The sequence below is a fragment of the Mobula hypostoma genome, chromosome 3 (genome assembly GCF_963921235.1).
Source record: "Mobula hypostoma chromosome 3, sMobHyp1.1, whole genome shotgun sequence".
Classification (NCBI taxonomy): domain Eukaryota; kingdom Metazoa; phylum Chordata; class Chondrichthyes; order Myliobatiformes; family Myliobatidae; genus Mobula; species Mobula hypostoma.
In genome coordinates this window covers 94,063,496-94,072,188 of record NC_086099.1, presented here as the reverse complement: position 1 = coordinate 94,072,188, position 8,693 = coordinate 94,063,496, and positions in this window count along the sequence as shown.

The window sequence follows — 8,693 nt, the reverse complement described above, 5'->3', positions numbered from 1 at the left end:
CCATAATTCTCTGGAATTTCTTGCAGTCTTGGCAGAACAGTTACCATACCAAGTTGAGTTTCGTAACAGGCTGAGTTCCACTTGTGACCTAGATCATCCACCAGGTCTGATAAACCCTAGCTATTAAGTATGATCAACTCTCAAAAAGCAGCTATACATTTCCTGACGGCAAGGTTGCTTCTGTCTGTCAGCTGTCTAATCTTTCAGATCAGTAGTTTGAATGTGAGAAACAAAAAGCAGAGCTCCCACTGGCAAGGTCTGTCTATCAGTGTAAGCAGGACCATGTTCCACTAACAATTGCCCTGTAGGAACAGCAATGCTATTTGTAACTGAGGTGCACGTCACATACTGACTGAAGGTAATGTCGTTCTTGCTCTGTGTAAAGTCCAAGGAATGCTTGGAGATGGCTCCCCCAAAACTCTTTGATATGTTATCAGGCAAGCCAGATAATGCAGCAATTTCCACATTTATTCACAGGGGCTGTAGCACACAATACAGTGCTCACTGTCTGCCGTAGGATAGACTGGAAGCTAGCATGTCACCTTCCATGTCGCTCTGTCCTAACTTCAGCCAATTAGTGCCTCCACAGGAAATACACATTTCAATTCTGGCTAGATTTGCTATGTTCTTATTTCAGCTGGTGCTTTGAGGCTTTGGGTCTTCTTCCTCCTTCACCTTCTCCTTTGTTGAGCGATGTTCCTGCTCAGGAGGACTGGAGTTTAGTGGGCTGGAAGGCTGAAGTGTCCTAAGACACAGAGCATGCTCATTGTCAGTGTATTAAGGATCATTTGGGACTTCTTCATGGGTTACAGAATAATGTAGATAGTGGTATTGACTATAAGTCCATAAGACTTAGGAGCTGAAATAGGCCATTCGGCCCATCAAGTCTGCTCCACCATTCTATCAAAGCTGACTTGTTTTCGCTGGTCAACCCCATTCTCCTGTCTCTTCTCCGCAACCTTTGACACCTTTGCTATCGACTCCACATCTGTCTGTGGCAATGAATTCCACAGATTCACCACAGTCTGGCCAAAGAAATTTCTGCTCATTCCATTCTAAAGGGATGTTCTTCCATTCTGAGGCCATGCCCTCATGCCTAAGACTCTCTAACTATTGAGAGTCTTGGACCATCTCCATGTCCACTCTATCCAATCCTTTCAATATTCAGTAAGTTTCAGTGAGATCTGCCCACCCGATTCTTCTAAGCTCCACAAGTACCGGATCAGAGCCATCAAACATTACTGACTTCAGTATCTAGGAAGGTATTGGAGTCCATTAAGGATGAGGTTTCAGGGTATTTGGAGGCACATGACAAATTAGGCCAAAGTCGGCATGATTTCCTTAAAGGAAGAAATCTTGCCTGACAAATCTGTTGGAATTCTTTGAAGAAATAGCAGGCAGGATAGATAAAGGAGAGGCAATAGATGCTGTTTACTTGGATTTTCAGATGGCCTTTGACAAGGTGCTATGTGAGGCTGCTAAACAAAATTAGAGTCCGTAGTATTCCAGGAAGGGTATCAACGTGGATAGAAGATTGGCTGACTGGCAGGAGGCAAAGAGTAAGAGTAAAGGGAGCCTTCTCTGGCTGGCTGCTGGTGACTAGTGGTGTTCCACAGGGGTCAGTGTTGGGACTGATTATCTTTACCTTATATGTCAATGATTTGGATGGCTAAATTGATAGCTTTGTGGCCAAGTTTACGTACAATATAAAGATAGCTGGTGGGGCATGAAGTGTTGAGGAAGCAAGAACTTTGACAGATTAGGAAATTGGACAAAGAAATGACTTATAGAATATAGTGTATGGAAGTACATGGTCACACATTTTGGTAGAAGGAATAAAGGCATATACTATTTTCTAAATGGGGAGAAAAATAAGAAATCATTGGGGGAAAGGGTCTTAGGAGTCTTCGTGCAGGGTTCCCTAAAGTTTAACTTGCAGATTGAGTCAGTGGTAAGGAAGGCAATGTTAGCATCTATTTTGAAAGTTCAATTTCAAATTTAATTGCCATTCAAATATACACATGATTACAGACAAATGAAACAGCATTCCTCTGAGGCCAAGATGCAAAAAACAGTACCCACAGTCTCACACAGCACATATAGTCATTAATGCAGCTGTGTACATACATCTATTGATGCTTCTGGACACATCTTCAGTGATGTTCCTGGAATCATCAGGTGTTTCGGGTCTTTCAACATCATACAACCTCCTCCAGGTGACCCAGCCGGGGCTGATCAGATCCCAGCTTGTGTCCAGATGGCTAGCTACTTATGACTCCATGGCTCCCCTCTTTTGAGCCACAGCCATCTTGAGGCCCTCTCTGCCGCATCGGTGGTACTGTGGATGGCTCTCCTCTTCCTCTCTCCCTCGATACCCAAAATGCTGAAGGCTCTAACTAAGGAACGGGCTACGAATCCCCTACAACCAACCTCCACTGGGAGACACCTCGCTCTTGCAGCTTCCTATCAACCCCTCTCTTCGCCATTGCCTCCAGAATTTGGTTAACATCTTCATCAAACTGCTTCCACAGTGAAGTCATGTTAGCTGCAGGCCATTTGATCCACCTCCCGTTAGACTTCATGTTCGAGGGATTAGTTTGCAACACTTGGAGGTTCCAAGCACTATGGGGTGACTCCGGGCCTGACCCCTCCTTCATCTCACCAGGTTGGACACCTGCACGTTGTGCTGCTCCTGCTCCCGCCAAACACTTCATCCTCGCTTGGTGAATCTTCAAGCCGCGATCGTTCTTGCTTAGATTTCCAGCATCTGCAGATTCTCTCGTTAGTGATTCAAATACATCTATAACCATTTTGATGTGCTAAACCACAAAACATCTGGAAACTGGTATTGCTTTGCATTGTTGTAACTATATGTTATAATTATATGGTTTTGTCAGTTTTAGTCTTGGTTTGTCCTGTGTTTCTTGTGATATCATTCTGGAGAAACATTGTATCATTTTTTAATGCATGCATTTCTAAATGACAATAAACGAGAACTGAGTGTCCTCATAATCTAATCTAATCTAACTTCATCCTCGCTTGGTGGATCTTCAAGCCATGATCGTTCTTGCAGGTAAACAGTCACAAAAAAATACAGCTCAAGTTCCTGAGTATCGTGGCTTGTAGATTGATGGTGCATGGGATGTTGTTTTGGAGCCACGTTTCTGCAAGAACAAGCAGGCCACATCTCACTGTGGAGCAGCCGCAGATGTATGTGATCCAGCTTGTCATCCATCGAGCAAACACTGGAGAGCAGCACCAATGGGGAGAACTAGAATATAAAAGTATGGATGTAATGATGAGGCTTTAAAAGGTATTAGTCAGACTGCACTTCCAGCATGAGCAGCTGGGCCCCTTACCTAAGAAAGGATGTGCTGCATTGGAGAGGGTTCAGAGGAAGTTTGCGAGAATGATCCCAGGAATGAAATTAATGCATGAGGAACGTTTGATGGTTCTGGGCCTGTCCTTGCTGGAGTTGAGAACAAGAATGGGGGGTAGGGGGAGGATCTCATTGAAGTGTATTGAATATTGAAAGGCTAGATAGAGTGGATGTGGAGAGGTTGTTTCCTGTAGTAGGGGAGTGTCAGACCAGAGGGCATAACATCAGAATAGAAGAATATTTATTTAGAACAGGGATGAGGAGGAATTTCTTAAGCCAGAGGGTGGTGAATCTATGGAATTTATTTGCACAGATGCCTGTGGAGGCCAAGTCATTGGGTATATTTAAAATAGAGGTTAATAGGTTCTATTAGTCAGGACATCAAAGATTACGGGCAGAAGGCAGGAGAGTGGGGTTGAACAGAATAGTAAATCAGCCAGGATGGAATAGTGGAGCAGGCTTGATGAGCCGAACATCTTAATTCTACTCCAAGATCTTATGGCCTCTTAGCGTTAGCCCTGGCCCATCTCGTACCAGACATCAGACACCTTCAGCTAAGTTATTTTGTTCCAATGTGACTGAAATCAAGGAAGTTAGATTAGATTAGATTATGAGGACACTCAGTTCTCGTTTGTTGTCATTTAGAAATGCATGCATTAAAAAATGATACAATGTTCCTCCAGAATGATATCACAAGAATCACAGGACAAACCAAGACTAAAACTGACAAAACCACATAATTATGACGTATCAACAGAAATTCTGCAGATGCTGGAAATTCAAGCAACACACATCAAAGTTGCTGGTGAACGCAGCAGGCCAGGCAGCATCTCTAGGAAGAGGTACAGTTGACATTTCAGGCTGAGACCCTTCGTCAGGACGAACTGAAAGAAGAGTTAGTAAGAGATTTGAAAGTGGGAGGGGGAGGGGGAGATCCAAAATGATAGGAGAAGATAGGAGGGGGAGGGATAGAGCCAAGAGCTGGACAGGTGATTGGCAAAGGGGATATGAGAGGATCATGTTTACCTGGTCCATTTCCGACACCTCCCTCCCCTTTCTAGATCTTTCTGTCTCTGTCTCTGGAGACAGCTTATCCACTGATGTCTACTATAAGCCTACTGACTCTCACAGCTATCTGGACTATTCCTCTTCTCACCCCGTCTCTTGCAAAAATGCCATCCCCTTCTCGCTATTCCTTCGTCTCTGCTGCATCTGCTCTCAGGATGAGGCTTTTCATTCTAGGATGAGGGAGATGTCCTCCTTTTTTAAAGAAAGGGGTTTCCCTTCCTCCACTATCAACTCTGCTCTCAAACGCATCTCCCCCATTTCACGCACATCTGCTCTCACTCCATCCTCCCGCCACCCCACTAGGAATAGGGTTCCCCTGGTCCTCACCTACCACCCCACCAGCCTCCAGGTCCAACATATTATTCTCCGTAACCTCCGCCACCTCCAACAGGATCCCACCACTAAACACATCTTTCCGTCCCCCCCCCCGCTTTCTGCAGGGATCGCTCCCTACGCGACTCCCTTGTCCATTCGTCCCCCCCATCCCTCCCCACTGATCTCCCTCCTGGCACTTATCCTTATAAGCGGAACAAGTGCCACACATGCCCTTACATTTCCTCCCTTACCACCATTCAGGGCCCCAGACAGTCCTTCCAGGTGAGGCGACACTTCACCTGTGAGTCGGCTGGGGTGATACACTGCGTCCGGTGCTCCTGATGTGGCCTTTTATATATTGGCGAGACCCGATGCAGACTGGGAGACCGCTTTGCTGAACACCTACGCTCTGTCCGCCAGAGAAAGCAGGATCTCCCAGTGGCCACACATTTTAATTCCACATCCTATTCCCATTCTGACATGTCTATCCACGGCCTCCTCTACTGTAAAGATGAAGCCACACTCAGGTAGGAGGAACAACACCTTATATTCCGTCTGGGTAGCCTCCAACCTGATGGCATGAACATCGACTTCTCTAACTTCCGCTAATGCCCCACCTCCCCCTCGTACCCCATCCGTTATTTATTTTTATACACACATTCTTTCTCTCACTCTCCTTTTTCTCCCTCTGACTATACCCCTTGCCCATCCTCTGGTTCCCCCCCTTCCCGTTGTCTTTCTCCCCGGACCTCCTGTCCCACGATCCTCTCATATCCCCTTTGCCAATCACCTGTCCAGCTCTTGGCTCTATCCCTTCCCCTCCTGTCTTCTCCTATCATTTTGCATCTCCCCCTCCCCCTCCAGCTTTCAAATCCCTTACTCACTCTTCCTTCAGTTAGTCCTGACGAAGGGTCTCGGCCTGAAACGTCGACTGCACCTCTTCCTAGAGATGCTGCCTGGCCTACTGCGTTCACCAGCAACTTTCATTATGACATATAGTTACAACAGTGCAAAGCAATACCAGTTTCCAGATATTTTGTGGTTTAGCACGTCAAAATGGTTATAGATGTATTTGAATCACTAACGAGAGAATCTGCAGATGCTGGAAATCCAAGCAACACACACAAAATGCTGGAGGAACTCAGCAGGCCAGGCAGCATCTATGGGAAAAAAGTACAGTCAACATTTCAGGCCGAGACCCATCAAATATAATAAATGTATTTGTTCTGTTTCAGGTAATCAACCCTCACCACACTTATTTTGGGTGTCTAGTTTCTCTGTTTCCCTAAGTTTTCAATCATCCACGTGAATTGTCCCAGCAAAGGGTTTGAATATTGAGGGGTCTTGTCAGTTACATTGCACTCTTGTTATAAACGTCATTCAATGGAACCATTTGTCAGACACAAAATGTTGAAATCAGCAATGTGATTATAGCAATTGCATTGCGTCACCTTATGAGTTCAGAGACATTCTATTCAGAAGGTCTCCAAGAAAATACCTGCTTGTCATGAAGAATAAAGACTTTTGGCATCTGTCAGCTCTCATCCTCCAGTAAATTAGTCATGGTCAATAACAGAGAGCATGGTGTTGTTAGGTGAAGTTTAAAAAATATTCCTTTGTCAGAACTGAGAAAGGGAAATAAAAAGGTGATTTTAAGTTGCAAAGTGGTGGGAGGGATGAGTAGAACAAGGGAGATGTTTGTGATTAGAAGGCAGGTCAAATGGGTTAATGGGGGCAGTCAGAGGGTGATTACACCCACTATGTGTTGCTGATGCAGGGCTGTGGAACGTGTCCAAACTAGAGAACAATTGAGCCAATGTGGCAGATGGATAACTTAACAGTGAAAATGGCACTGAGCCTCTATTCTTGTCAAACATAAGGAAATTAATGTAGCCAAAATGGAAACTTAATTTGCATGATACAATATTCCACCTAAGGTTAAATTAGACGAAAATGGATTTGATGGAATTTTGTCTTATCATCAGTTCACCAGAGCATCCACAATGAAAAAAGCAATAACAAATTAGGAATACAGAAAAATAGTAGTTATTCAAGAAAGGATAGAGAAAATAAATTACAGTCAAGTTGGGCAGACATTCAGAAATCAGCGGCATCTTTCATGAGATGTGTTGTCTTTGTGGCAGCAGTACAATGCGATACATAATAGAAAAAACATGAATTACAGTAAATATAAATAATTAAATAAAATAAGTACTGCAAAAATAGAAATAAAAAATGCAGTGAGGTAGTGTTCATGGGTTCAATGTCCATTCAGAAATCCGATGGCAGAGGGGAAGAAGCTTTTCCTGAATTGTTGTGTGTGTTTTCAGGCTCCTGTACCTCCTTCCTGATGGTAGCAATGAGAACAATCATGACCTGGGGGATGGAGGTCCTTAATGACGGACGCCGCCTTTTTGAGGCATCGATCCTTGAAGATGTTCTGGATACTAGGGAGGCTGGTGCCCATGATGGAGCTGACTGAGTTTACATCTCTCTACAGCTCATTTCGATCTTGTGCAGTAGCAACCCCCACTACCATACCAGTTAGAATGCTCTCCATGGTACATCCGTAGAAATTTGCGAGTGTCTTTGGTGACATACCTCATCTCCTCAAACTCCCAATGAAATATAGCTGCTGTTATGCTTTTTTTGCTGCAGCAATATGTCATGGTCCAGGACAGATCCTCAGATGTTCGGACAGGAATTTGAAATTGTTCACTCTCTCCACTTCTGATCCCTCTATGAGGAGTGGTGTGTGTGTTCCCTCATCTTACCCTTTCTGAAGTCCACAAACAGTTCTTTGGTGATGAGTGGAAGATTGTTGCTGAGACACCACTCAACTAGCTGATCTATCTCGCTGCTGTACGCCCTCTCATCACCATCTGAAATCCTGCCAACAATAGTGGTATCATCAGCAAATTTATACAACGTATTAGAGCTGTGCCGAGCCACGCAATCATGGGTGAAGAGATAGTGGAGCAGTGGACTAAGTACACATCCCTGAGGTGCACCAGTGTTAATTGTCAGTGAGGAGGAGATGTTATTTCCAATCCACACAAATTGTGGTCTCCAGCAAGAAGGTCAAAGATCCATTTGCAGCGGGAGCCCAGGTTCTGGAGCTTTTTGATCAGAACTGTGGGAATAATTGTGTTAAACACTGAGCTGTCGTCGATAAACAGCGTCCTGACATAGATATTTGTATTGTCCAGGTGATCCAAAGCCACATGAAGAGCCAATAAGATCGCATCTGCCGTAGACCTACTGTGGCGATAGGCAAATTGCAACAAGGTCCTCGCTGAGAGAGGAGTTAATTCTAGCCATAACCAACCTCTCAAAACACTTCATCACTGTAGATTTTACTGCAATCCATATAAAGATAGTGATAAAAAGCATTTAAAAAGGTAGTTTATGATTAAGAAAAGGATTGTGAATTGTAGAAATCGTCACCCTCAGGGCACTCTGGCTACTCAATGCTGGCACAGTACAGATTGTTTTTTTGGAATATGAGAAGTCAGAGTTGGAGTAAAAGTCTAACTTTGGTATTATGAAATAGAACAGAACCTGACTTCTTATATTAAGTGGAGGTACGAATTGTTAAGTGCCTTTAATTCAAACTTTAACACACAGACATAAACTGAATCACTTAAACAAGTCGAATCTGCATCTTCATACCCATCTAATTATAGTGACTGGTCGTTCTATACACCCAAAATGCTGGAGGAACTCAGCAGGCCAGGCAGCATCTGTGTGGAAAAGGGTAAAGAGTCGACGTTTCCAGCCGAGATCCTTCTCCAGGTCTGGAAAATACACTGCTGAAGGTCTCGATCCGAAACGTCGACTCTTTACTCTTTCCCGTAGTTGCTGCCTAGCCTGCTGAGTTCTTCCAGCATTTTGTGTGTGGTGCTTTGGATTTCCAGCATTTCTCATGTTT